Below are 13,139 nucleotides of genomic sequence, written 5' to 3'. Positions count from 1 at the left end.
AAGACATGAAAATTGAGGTTTAGGATATAAATGCTTTAAAATATGAATGATATGTTCTTTCATAAAATACAATTCCTCTAAAAACTATATATAAAGGAAAAAAATTTGCATTTTAACATGAACGTGTGCCGCAGTCTGGCTGGGCACAAAATCACGAGCCACTCACAGCTTTGTAGATTCAAACAGCAATTCTTTATTCCCGATCTCACACCACTGGGCTTCTGTCTCCCAAAAATACTGTCTGAATCCTGGGAGAACTCAAGGGGAACTCGGGCAGCAGGATACGCCCTATTCCCAGCAGGAATAATCTTAAACCTGGAACCGCCCTGAACCCGGATTGTCCTAAACCGGGAACGCCCTAAATCCAAGGAGAGCCTTAAACCCTGATCCGCCCTAAACCCGGATCCGCCCTGGTCCTTGAGCAAGGTCACCTTACATGTAATGTCACTGCAAAATGTCCAAGGCAGGTCCATTTTACCACGAGTCCTTCCTGTAAGCAACATGGGGTACGCTGGCAAGGAAATTGTCATACCTACTTGGCTAATGGCTCTCAGCAAACGTGTTTAAACCAATCCAAATCAATTCTTATTTTATTTATAGCTTTTAAAAATAAGTACATTATAAAGACACATCAAAATGAGATTCACTGTGGTATATTCATATATGCACATAGGCTAATTTGGTCAATTTGATTTCTTTGTTCCTCCAGCTTCCTGTCTCTTCTCCCCCCTCCTCAATCCCCTTCCCTACTCCACTGACCTCCCTCCTATTTTCATGAGATTACCTCCTTCCCCCACCTTATTTTGGTCTAGATTTCAGGAGCACTAAAATCAGCATGTCATAGTGATCCTGCCACACGAATGTTTGTAGCAGCGTAGTTCACAATAGGCAAGTTAGGGAACCAGCCCAGATGCCCGTCAACAGATGAACGGATACAGAAGATGTCATACATATAAATGAGGGAGTTACTCAGCCATTAAGAAGAATGAAACGGCATTTCCCAGTAAATGGATGGAACTAGAGAACATCCATCATGTTACATGAAACAAACTTTATGCAGAAAATCAAGGATTAAATATTTTCTTTCAAAGTAATTTTATGATAATTATTTTTAGTTTTCTAATGAAAAGCAAGGAGGAGGGAAAATAAAAGAAAAATTAAAGAAAAATTAAAAACCCAATTTCATATTTGACAAGAAGAGGATAAAAAAGACACAATTTGAGGTGTCTTCAGCTCCTTTTTTTTTATTATTAGTTGTTCAAAACATTACAAAGCTCTTGACATATCATATTTCATACATTTGATTCAAGCAGATTATGAACTCCCATTTTTACCCTGTATACATATTGCAGATTCACATCAGTTCCACATCCACTTTTTTACATACTGCCATACTAATGTCTGTTGTATTCTGCTACCTTTCCTATCCTCTACTATCCCCCCTCCCCTCCCCTCCCTTCCTGTCTTCTCTCTCTACCCCATCTACTGTAATTCATTTCTCTCTCTTATTTTTCCCCTTTCCCCTCACTTCCTCTTATATGTAATTTTGTATAACAAAATTACCGTGCAATTTCCCTTCTCTCTCTCTTTCCCTCCCCACTCTCGACCCTGTTTAATGGTGATCTTCTTCTCATGCTCTTCCTCCCTATTCTGTTCTTAGTTGCTCTCCTTGTATCAAAGATGACATTTGTCTTTTGTTTTTTAGGGATTGGCTAGCTTCACTTAGCATAATCTGCTCTAGTGCCGTCCATTTCCCTGCAAATTCTATGATTTTGTCATTTTTTAGTGCAGAGTAATACTCCATTGTGTATAAATGCTGCATTTTTTTTTTTATCCATTCATCTATTGAAGGGCATCTAGGTTGGTTCCACAGTCTAGCTATTGTGAATTGTGCTTCTATGAACATCGATGTAGCAGTATCCCTATAGTACGCTCTTTTAAGGTCTTCAGGGAATAGTCCCAGAAGGGCAATAGCTGGGTCAAATGGTGGTTCCATTCCCAGCTTTCCCAGGAATCTCCATACTGCTTTCCAAATTGGCCTCACTAATTTGCAGTCCCACCAGCAATGTACAAGTGTACCCTTTTCCCCACATCCTCGCCAACACTTGTTGTTGTTTGACTTCATAATGGCTGCCAATCTTACTGGAGTGAGATGGTATCTTAGGGTGGTTTTGATTTGCATTCCTCTGACTGCTAGAGATGGTGAGCATTTTTTCATGTACTTGTTGATTGATTGTATGTCCTCCTCTGAGAAGTGTCTGTTCAGGTCCTTGGCCCATTTGTTGATTGGGTTATTTGTTATCTTATTGTCTAATTTTTTGAGTTCTTTATATACTCTGGATATTAGGGCTCTATCTGAAGTGTGAGGAGTAAAAAATTGTTCCCATGATGTAGGCTCCCTATTTACCTCTCTTATTGTTTCTCTTGCTGAGAAAAAACTTTTTAGTTTAAATAAGTCGCATTTGTTGATTCTTGTAATTAACTCTTGTGCTATGGGTGTTCTATTAAGGAATTTGGAGCCCGACCCCACAATATGTAGATCAGAGCCAACTTTTTCTTCTATCAGACGCAGAGTCTCTGATTTGATATCAAGCTCCTTGATCCATTTTGAGTTAACTTTTGTGCATGGTGAGAGGAGGGGATTCAGTTTCATTTTGTTGCATATGGATTTCTAGTTTTCCCAGCACCATTTGTTGAAGATGCTATCCTTCCTCCATTGCATGCTTTTAGCCCCTTTATCAAATATAAGATAGTTGTAACTTTGTGGATTAGTCTCTGTGTCCTCTATTCTGTACCATTGGTCCACCCGCCTGTTTTGGTACCAGTACCATGCTGTTTTTGTTACTATTGCTCTGTAGTATAGTTTGAAATCTGGTATCGCTATGCCGCCTGATTCACACTTCCTGCTTAGAGTTGCTTTTGCTATTCTGGGTCTTTTATTTTTCCATATGAATTTCATTATTGCTTTATCTATTTCTACAAGAAATGCCATTGGGATGTTGATTGGCATTGCAATAAACCTATAGAGAACTTTTGGTAATATCGCCATTTTGATGATGTTAGTTCTGCCTATCCATGAACAGGGTATATTTTTCCATCTTCTAAAATCTTCTTCTATTTCTCTCTTTAGGGTTCTGTAGTTTTCATTGTATAAATCTTTCACCTCTTTTGTTAGGTTGATTCCCAAGTATTTTAATTTTTTTTTTGAGGATATTGTGAATGGGGTATTTTTCCTCATTTCCATTTCAGAAGTTTTGTCACTGATATACAGAAATGCCTTTGATTTATGCGTGTTGATTTTATATCCTGCCACTTTGCTGAATTCATTTATTAGTTCTAGTAGTTTCTTTGTAGACCCTTTTGGGTCTTCTAGGTATAGAATTATGTCTTCTGCAAATAGTGATAATTTAAGTTCTTCTTTTCCTATTTTTATGCCTTTAATTTCTTTTGTCTGTCTAATTGCTCTGGCCAGTGTTTCAAGAACTATATTGAATAGAAGTGGTGATAGAGGGCATCCCTGTCTTGTTCCATATTTTAGAGGGAATGCCTTCAATTTTTCTCCATTCAGAATGATGCTAGCCTGAGGCTTAGCATAGATAGCTTTTACAATGTTGAGGTAAGTTCCTGTTATCCCTAGTTTTTCTAATGTTTTGAACATAAAGGGATGCTGTACTTTGTCGAATGCTTTTTCTGCATCTATCGAGATGAACATATGGTTCTTATCTTTAAGTCTACTGATGTGGTGAATAACATTTATTAATTTCCGTATATTGAACCAGCCTTGCATCCCAGGGATGAATCCTACTTGATCATGGTGCACAATTTTTTTGATGTGTTTTTATATCTGATTCGCCAGAATTTTATTGAGGATTTTTGCATCTAGGTTCATTAGAGATATTGGTCTGTAGTTTTCTTTCTTTGAGGTGTCTTTTTCTGGTTTCGTAATCAGGGTGATGTTGGCCTCATAGAATGAATTTGGAAGAGCTCCCTCTTTTTCTCTTTCCTGAAATAACTTGAAAAGTATTGGTATTAATTCTTCTTTAAAGGTTTTGTAAAACTCCGCTGTATACCCATCCAGTCCTGGGCTTTTCTTGGTTGGTAGTCTTTTGATTCCTTCTTCTATTTCATCCATTGATATTGGTCTGTTCAAATTGTGTGTATCCTCCTGACTCAGTCTGGGCAAATCATATGACTTAAGAAATTTATTGATGTCTTCACTATCTTCTATTTTATTGGAATATAGGGTTTCAAAATAATTTCTAATTGTCTTCTGTATTTCTGTAGCATCTGTTGTGATATTGCCTTTTTCATCCTGTATGTTAGCAATTTGAGTTCTCTCTCTTCTTCTCTTCGTTAGCATGGCTAAGGGTCTGTCAATCTTATTTATTTTTTCGAAGAACCAAGTTTTAGTTTTGTCAATTTTTTACGTTTCTCATTAATTCATTAACTGGTGCAGTTTGATTCAGACTGAGTTCACATTCATTCCAGGCTGGATTCATCTGTGAGTCATACTCCAATGAACTGAGTACTTGATCATATCTCTGAACTTTAATGCATGTCTGCAGTCAACCCACAGGTGCCTGCTGGAGCTTATTACAACAGCAGAGTCTCCATCAGGAAGAAATTTCTCACCTTCATATGAAGAGTGGGCTAAGTAGATATAATATGGCCAAATTCCTTTTGGTGGAATTCAGCAGGCACCATTTGAAATTTTGATATCTAGACACAGAAACAATCTTAAGAGTAGAAGCAGTAGTCTCTGGGGACAATGAAGATAAAGGTGGATATGTGACCGGGAGCATGAGGGAGCTCTACATCAATCCTGTAAATACACACACACACACAGCTGGAAGGAGAGAGATTAACAGAAGACATTGGATATAATTAGTCATCCTCTCTGAACAAATGGAAAATCGTGTTTTGCTCAGATTTGTATTCACCCCTCCCTGATTTCTTCCTTAGTGGTTTAGATATGTCTACAAATTTCCCAACATTCCCTTCCAATGATGGAGCCCAGTGCTTCTGTAAGAGGACTGAATTTAGTTACTCATTACTGACCAACAGAAAATGGTGGAAATACTTGAGAGCATTTTAAAAGGTACTGTGGATTCCTCCAAGTTCTGTCTCAGAAATTGCCTGCTTTTAGGAGAAGCCAGGTGCATCCACAGGAAACCTCAGCAGCCCTATGGAGAGGCCACTGTGGGGAAGCCGACAGCCACATAAGTGCAAAATTTTGAAGTGGGCCCTCCAGCCCCTCCTGAACCTTCAGACAAATGACTTCAACCTCATGAGACCCTGAGCCAGAACTACCCAAACTGGCTGCCCCTGGACTCCTGTTCTGTTCACCTCCCTTCTCTTCCTTTTCCATTCCCTCTGTCTGGTGGGTTCATCCCCCCAACCTTTTAGCTTTGAGCATCTTTTTCAAGTTTCAGCTCCTCTCTCCTATTCCTAAGTTCCATTGTGAGAACATAAAAGATACAGGAAGAAGGATCCTGCTGAAGTTTGTAACTAAATTTTAAATGCATTTTAATTTAAATGATAAATATTTAGCTTTTTAAACCCATACCATTCATCATGTGCAGGACTTATTAAAAGGCTAAACAGTTCTTTTAGTTTGGAATGCCTGCCTTAGTTTCCTATTAGTGCTTTGACAAATTAACACATGGTGGCTGAAAGGACACAGCTATTTATTTCCAGCCTGGAGTCTTGCATGGGCTGGCAGGGTGCACCTCTGGAGGAGCCCGCCTAACCACGCTGCTGGAGGCTGCCTGCTGCCTTGGCTCGAGGTCTGGCATCCGTCTGACCTGGCTTCCATCATCACATCTCCTTCTCTGACTCGGAACTCCTGCCGCCCTCTCATGAGCCCTCTTGTGCTGCTACTGAGCCCACCTGGATAACCCAGGATAGTTTCAAGACCCCAAATTGAATCCAATTCTGCAAAGAGCCCTAATTCATTCACATCATGTAAAGCAGCATCTGCAGGGTCTGGAAATTAGTATGTGGACATCTTTGGAGAGCCACCTGTCAGGCTAACATAAGTCTCCCTAAAACTATTGGTATATTTAGAATGAAATTAAACTTCTTGTGGTAGCTTTTCCCTACATCTCTAAGTTCATGGTGAACCAGATTCTTTATTCATTTATTTACCCTCTCCATACATACCCAGCAGCTGCCATGTGCCAGGTTCTATTGGACACAGAGTGGAGCATCAGTGAACAAAACCCAACTCCCTGGCCTGTGCATGGGTGTGGCAGCAGCTTTCGTCATTATGCCTTAGTCACAGTGGCCTTTGGTCCTCTCCTCCGGCACACATGCTCACTTGCACTACTAGCCCCCCCCCCCCCCCAACCTGCTGCTGCTGCATTCTGGATCAGTCAGAGCTACCTTTCTGGCTAAAAATAGAATTTCTGTAGATTCAAGGAATAGAATTCCACTTAAGTACATTTTTATACAGACCCTTGGTAGCCAGAACTACCCAAACTGGCTGCTCCTGACTGGCGCAGTGACTGGCTTTGATTTTCAGCAGAGCCCCTGTGTCCAGCTCACATTTTTCATGATTTGTTGATTTTCTGGTTTTAGTTGCTACTCTTTCCCACAGCAGGGTCCTCATCACTAGATGGGAACAGATGCTGTCTGAGTGTACATAACACAGAGAACACACTCAGTGTTCACACAGTAGCTCCAGCATAAGGACTATGCCCTGGCATCCAGGAGCTTACCAGATAGGAACCATGAAAAACAGCAATTAATAATGGTGTGCTATGACCTTTAAAAGATGTCATGGACTCCAGGCAAGTTTCACGGGACTAGAAAAATGACATAATGACTTGAGAGAATAAAACAGCAAATGTGAGATGTCATTTTACAAGTAATAAATCCCCAAAGAGAATCCAAAAATACACGTAAGTGGAATTATATACTGTGAATCTACAGAAATTCTATTTTTAGCCTGCAGAGAAAACTTTATATCTCCAAAAAATACTCATCCATTTAGCACTGGAAGGCTTATCTCCAGTGCTTCATTTGGGTAATTTCATCACATGAACTCCCTGATAATTCTAAATTAGGCAAAGTAATACTACCCTTTCAACTCATGGGAAAACTGTGAAATAGACTGAATCGAGTAGTCTTCATTCATAACAAGTGTCTCCACTTATTTTTATCTGAAGATAAAATTAAAATGTAGTAGTTTGGTTGATGGTCACCCACAAATTTTAATTTACCTGAAGAAGATATGCTAATTTCTTCTAGATTATAATCTGTAATAAAATTGTTTTATAGCATCTCTCTGCTCATTCCTCACACTTGACAGTTTCTCTCTGTGTAAAAGATTACTGTTCCAAATATAATTCTGACAGTAAGTTTAGTTAAGAAGACATTTAAATAACTAATTATGTATAATAAATATACCTAACAGATAGTTTATTTTTATTTCAGGCAGAGGATGGCTCTTTTCCTTGAGATTATCCATATTCATGAGCAGTAATTGGTTTATTAAAATTTCTTTAATAAAATCTTAATTACTTTCATTTGATCCTTTATTTTGTCTCAGTAGAGGGTGACTGTGGTTTCTTTTTCCTAAAGGAGATGATGACTATCTTAGTAAAAAAATTAACAAAAATACTTTAATAATAGCAAGTCTTAAATTATGAGAAAATCAAATATTGCTCGTGGTCATGCAAGACTTTATTATGGTCCCCTATTTGTTTTCTGCTATTTCTTTTCATTTGATATACCTAAAACACAATCCCTAGACCCACGAGGCTCAACCCCAAATCCAGAGATAGTTGGGCTTAATTTATGTTTATTTTTTTAAGTTGTTGATGGACATTTATTTTATTTGTTTATTTATATGCGGTGCTGAGAATCAAACCCAGTGCCTCACATGTGCTAGGTAAGTGCTCTACCACTGAGCCACAATCCCTGCCCTTAACTCATTTTTAAAATGTTAAGAAAGTTTATTTTGAATCAATCAGTTAATGAAAGATTAATGTATTTTTTAAGCAAACTTATCATTTATCATATTTTGAGAAAGATGGTTTGTGACCCTGGGAAAGGAGAAAGGAAGAGATAAATGGGGGCCGAAAATCTCATCACATAAAAAAAGTCAGTTAGAGGCTGGGTCGTGGCTCAGTGGTAGAGCACTTGCCTAGCGTGTGTGAGGCACTGGGTTTGATTTGCAGCACTGCATATCAATAAATAAAATAAAAAATCTATCAACAACTAAACAAATATTTTTAAAAAGTCAGTCAGGCCTAGTTAGGGTGGTGGGAAGGGGTTAGAGGGGAACCCATCCCTATTTTTACCATTTCCCCTTCATTTGTATATTTAGCCCATGAGTGCGTAGAGGGCTGTGGATCAAAACCTAGGGGCCCTGACTTCATGCTGCCTTGGGGTGCACAACACCTCCCACACCTCCCGTGTCCATGAGTATTTGGGTGCAGTCTATCACACTCTCAGGTCCCTGAGAAGCAGAGACCCTCAGGGCAGGGCTGTGAGTTGAGATTGTCTTGAGAGTCCTTCTGGTGGAAAAGAGTCACACATACAACACTGTTGGAAGTTTTGTTTTAAATAGAAACATTTATCTTGAGTATGTTAAAGCTTATGCCAAAATGTTGCTCTAATCTCAGGGATTCCTTAGGGCAATACGCCTCAAGCTTTCTTTTAGGAGTCCCAGGGGTTGGTTAACCAGAAAAAAATGTCCTCTGTTCTCCTCCTTAATATTCCCGTGGAGGAAGCTGGTGGCCTCTGCAGTGGGGATCAGGACGGCTAAGCCTCTTCAAATTTCAACTCAGACATGATGAGCTAAGGGTCTAGAGAGACAGTGAGGAGATGAAAGGAAGATTGGGCTGGTAGTGGAGGGAAGGACTGGGAAGACCTAGACTGTCAGCATCCAAGACTAATCCACATCCTACTATTGACACACAGGCTTCTGGTTCACACGCAGAATTGATTTTAAATAGTAACATGCACGCAAATGCTAGGATTTCAATAGTATTATTCACACTTATTTAAAAAATATAGAGAGAATGTGGTTAACTGCAGAAGGCTGAGAGTGAACTGTTCATCTTTACATCTGAAAGCAATTCAGACCTTTACTGTTTCATAGCAGGCAAAAATCTGGTTTAAGCTGAATAAATCTACCTAGTTCCCAAGAGATATTTTAATTGCCAAGGTTCTAAAGCAAGTTTGAGAAAAGATACAGCCATCAATATTGAAGATGTCTTGTTCCAAAGCCAAAATGAATCTCAGCAGCACTTTTAGATTCAAATTTCTGCACCAACAGCATTTCTTAAAAGTTTACCCCAAGTTTGTGTAAGATTAATATAAGCAAGAGGCCCATCTTTACAAAAAGTTTTGATTAGTAGTTTTTAAAATTATCTTCAATGTGGTTTTAACAGTTCAAATTAAATTTAAAAGGAAGTGATTTTACAGAGAGAAGACTTTAAGCAACTTTTTTTTTCCTAAAGAAATATTCAAATATTTAAAACTCACCTACATCTAGGCTCTCTCTAGTTTAAGCTGGCATAAGCACATCCTAGTTTCTTTAGGATTCTTCCATTACATTTTTATAACAAAGGGGTAACAGACTAGATTCCACTCATGGAAAACAATGCTTATCTTCAATTTGGGACAAAGCAATGCAGATACTGAGAAGGAGGAAGCTCTTCCCATGGTAGGTTTTAATTTATTTGTTTTGGTTTTAAGTAGTTGTATTTGAAAATAATTTGGATGCTATTATCTGACAGTGGCCATCTGTGAAAGTCACAGGTTCACCTCTGATCACAGCAATTTATAAATGAACCACAGGATTCGGAATTTCTCAATTCCCAAGAGTTCAGTGGTTAGGATGTAGAATTAGGTTTGCTTAAAATGTAGTCTCCTTCAATGACCTTGGGTCTGTCAGGACTCAGAAAAAAATGCCCCCAAACTGCTTTGTTACCCCAGGAAAGCAGTCCAGGCACTCTCTTCCTAAAAGTTACAGCTGTCAAAGATTACGTACATCCTTTTAACTGGTAATCACTGAATTCACATATGTGTTGATTAAAGTGTTTTTAACATGTATATACAAATATACACACACATATACTTTGGTTGTATTTCTTGGTAGTTTTGTGCTCTAGGATTATATAAGTTAAATAAAGTAACTTAAGCTTATCTTTCATAAATGGCACGATTGAGGGAGAGAGGGAAAAATAGAAACAGAGAGAGAGGAAAAGAAAGGGGAGACAGATTCAAAGACAAACAACCCGACTCTCAGATGATTTTAAAAATTAGTGCAGGAGGTGAACTTGCCATAATTTCTGGCCCTGTGCTAATGATTTGGGGGTTGACGTAGTTTTCCATGTTGAACAAAGCTAAGTCCAATTAAAGGTAACCTGCTGCCAGATGAAATCCCAAACATGGAAGTTTGGAACATGAAGGAAACAGCTGGTCTCTCCAAAGCAGGAGTTTGCTCATCAGGACACATTTCAAGACGCTCTCCCCTCTCTGTGCCACCACTCGGCATACCGTGGCTCCCCAGCTTGGACACCACCTATGCCATCCAGCCAGGAGCCAGATACTGGGCACTTACTGCCCTTTGACACTGGTTCTTTCTGAGAGAGCAGTGGTCTTTCTGGCAGTAAGTCTAATAAACAGTTCTGTTGATCAGGAGAGTTTTTTTCCTGCTGGCCTTTAGAACAGATGATAAGCCACATAAAGAACTTCATCTTTGGTAAATATACAGCCCTGGAGAATTCCTGAAAGTGCAGGGGCTCCAAGAACCATAAATTTGAGGCCTTTTTGGGTATGAGTTAACGTGCGTTAAGCTGTGTGCAGTTAGGGTAAGTGCTGTCACTCAAAAGTCACACAGCAACCCCTGCTCCCAACCTCTGAAGGGCCCAGGTTGCCACACCAGGCTCTCTAGGACTAGAGTGAGGAAGAAAATGGGAAATGATATAGCCTCATTCAAAAATGAAATGTCCGCCGCCTTGAGAATTTTCTGTTATATATAGCACATCCACCTCATTGATCCTGTTGATGCCAATATAAGAACTTCACCTGGATTCATTAGAGCTTTCTTAGCTACAAGTCTGTACTCTGGTTTAGATGTGGTTTGTTTCCCAAAGGTTCAAGGTGTTGATGGCTTAGTCCTCAGTGTGGGGTGGGACCTTTCAAGGGAGAGGCCTAGGAGATTCTGCAAGAAAATCCACTGCCCAAATCAGCAACCCTTAGGGCATGGGAGACTTGATCACACCTCTCTTGTTTTTTCCTCCTGTGACCTCTTGCTCCCAATGCACTTCTACCATGAGCCATTCATGGTGAGGCGCTCCCCAGAGGCCCAACAGATGGGGACACCTGATTTTGAACTATTGGCTGCCAGAGCTGTGAGCTAACTTAGCCTTTTTTCTTTATGAAGTTACTGAGCTTTGTGCTTTGATATGGTAATGAAAAATGAACCAATCTACCCTTGGAAAGAGGGCACTGGAAACACTCTTCTGCACTGGGATCATTTTTAAGAGTATTTTGGTTCCTCTGGCTCTTGAAGAATTGCAGTCTTAATGAAGGTGTGGAGGCAGAACAAAAAGAGCAACAGCTAGGAATCAAAGACAGATTTGCATTTCAGCCCTCACCTAATCCACATTTAAAAAAGTTTAGTTATCACTAGGTTTTCAAGATGTGCTCATCAAATGGGAGAATAATCAAATGAATGAATCTCAGATTATCACAGAGGACAGTTGAACCAGGTGTCCTAGAGAAGATCACATTGAAATAATATTTAAAATCTCCCCCAATACTTCTCATTTTTGAGTTCATATTAGGCACTGGGATCTTTGCTAAGTACCTTGCACATATTGACTCATGCAAATTTTCAACCATCTCCCTTTGACAGATGAGGAAACTAAGACACAGAGAAACTGTCACTTGTTGAAAGTCATTCAACTTGTAGGCGAAAATGAAGGTCAGATGAGAGTTTGACTATGATGCATATGAAGAATCAGACAAATGTCAGGCACATAAATTTGCTACTTGAAATTGGAGAGAGGTGATGTGGTCTGCGATCCTTTGAAGCAGAATACATGAACACAAGAGAATGTTCTGCTTTTCATCTTTTGCCAGTTTCTTTTTAGCCTCAGGTCATGTAGCTGGAGAAACTCAAGAAGTCGTTTGAGTCTACAGAATGAAGAACATTCAGTTTTGAAACTACTTTTACAAATATTTTTTCTTGCAAACATCCAATTCTGCTTACCTCTACTGAAAGAAAAGAAAAAACAAAGAACAAAAAAAAAAAAAAACACCAAAAACAGCTACAATCTTCCATGGGAAAAATTGAACAGACACCAGGTTGAGATGAGAAGTAACTTTAAAGCTAAATCTTAGCTCCATCTTCTTCAAAACTAGGTCTCCTTTTTCAGTAAAATCAAAACTGTCTGACACTGGCTCTGTCACAATACCAGTGATAATAATAAGGCCTTGTTCACTGAGTCATGACCATGTCACTCAGACTATTTTATAAATCTTGACCCCAACCCTAGGGGAGAGCTATTGCTGGAAGTTTTGTTTGTAGATTCACAATTAGAGATTGAAGAGTTTACAAAAGTCTCTCAAGGACAGGTAACAAGCAAGAGAGGTGGAGCTGGGACATAAACACATTTCAAACAACACTGCCACTTGGAGACACTCTATTCAGAGGTCATTTCATGGAAACTGTATGATGATAGAAGCTGAGATCACCAAGACTCAGCTACAGTCTCTGCTTATCACCCTCAACTTCGTATTTCTGAGTTTCCCTCATCATAACTCCAATCGTGACCACTTGTCATCGAAAATTTTCCTCCAAACATATTATCTTCCCTCTCATATTCTGCAAGAAAACCCACTGCCCAAATCAGAAATTTAGGGACACTTCTGATTCCTCATGCCATTTCTTAAAGTTTTAATTGTTTAGCAGGTATTCTGTGAATACCTGCCAAAGCAAGGTACTGCTAGTCACCCTGGGGAATATGTAGTAAATGAAGCAGAACCCCCCTGGGGAGATAAAGAGCAAGCACACATGCCCAGTGAAAAATGAAATTTAGCATATAGGGCTGTATATGATAAAAGCCATTAACTGTCAGAGATGGCATGCCATGGACATACAGGTAATGCAGATCTCC

General features: G+C 39.3%; 1 protein-coding gene across 2 annotated transcripts in view; it reads right to left on the bottom strand.

Moving 5' to 3' along the window:
- The window catches only part of Ctnnd2 (catenin delta 2), a 361,255-nt gene that overhangs the window by 174,296 nt on the left and 173,820 nt on the right, over positions 1 to 13,139 (bottom strand). The gene's annotated exons all lie outside the window — the stretch shown is intronic.

Source organism: Callospermophilus lateralis, chromosome 5, assembly GCF_048772815.1.
Source record: "Callospermophilus lateralis isolate mCalLat2 chromosome 5, mCalLat2.hap1, whole genome shotgun sequence".
Lineage (NCBI taxonomy): Eukaryota > Metazoa > Chordata > Mammalia > Rodentia > Sciuridae > Callospermophilus > Callospermophilus lateralis.
Note: the sequence above shows the minus strand (reverse complement) of the source record. Positions and strands in the feature narration are given on the sequence as shown.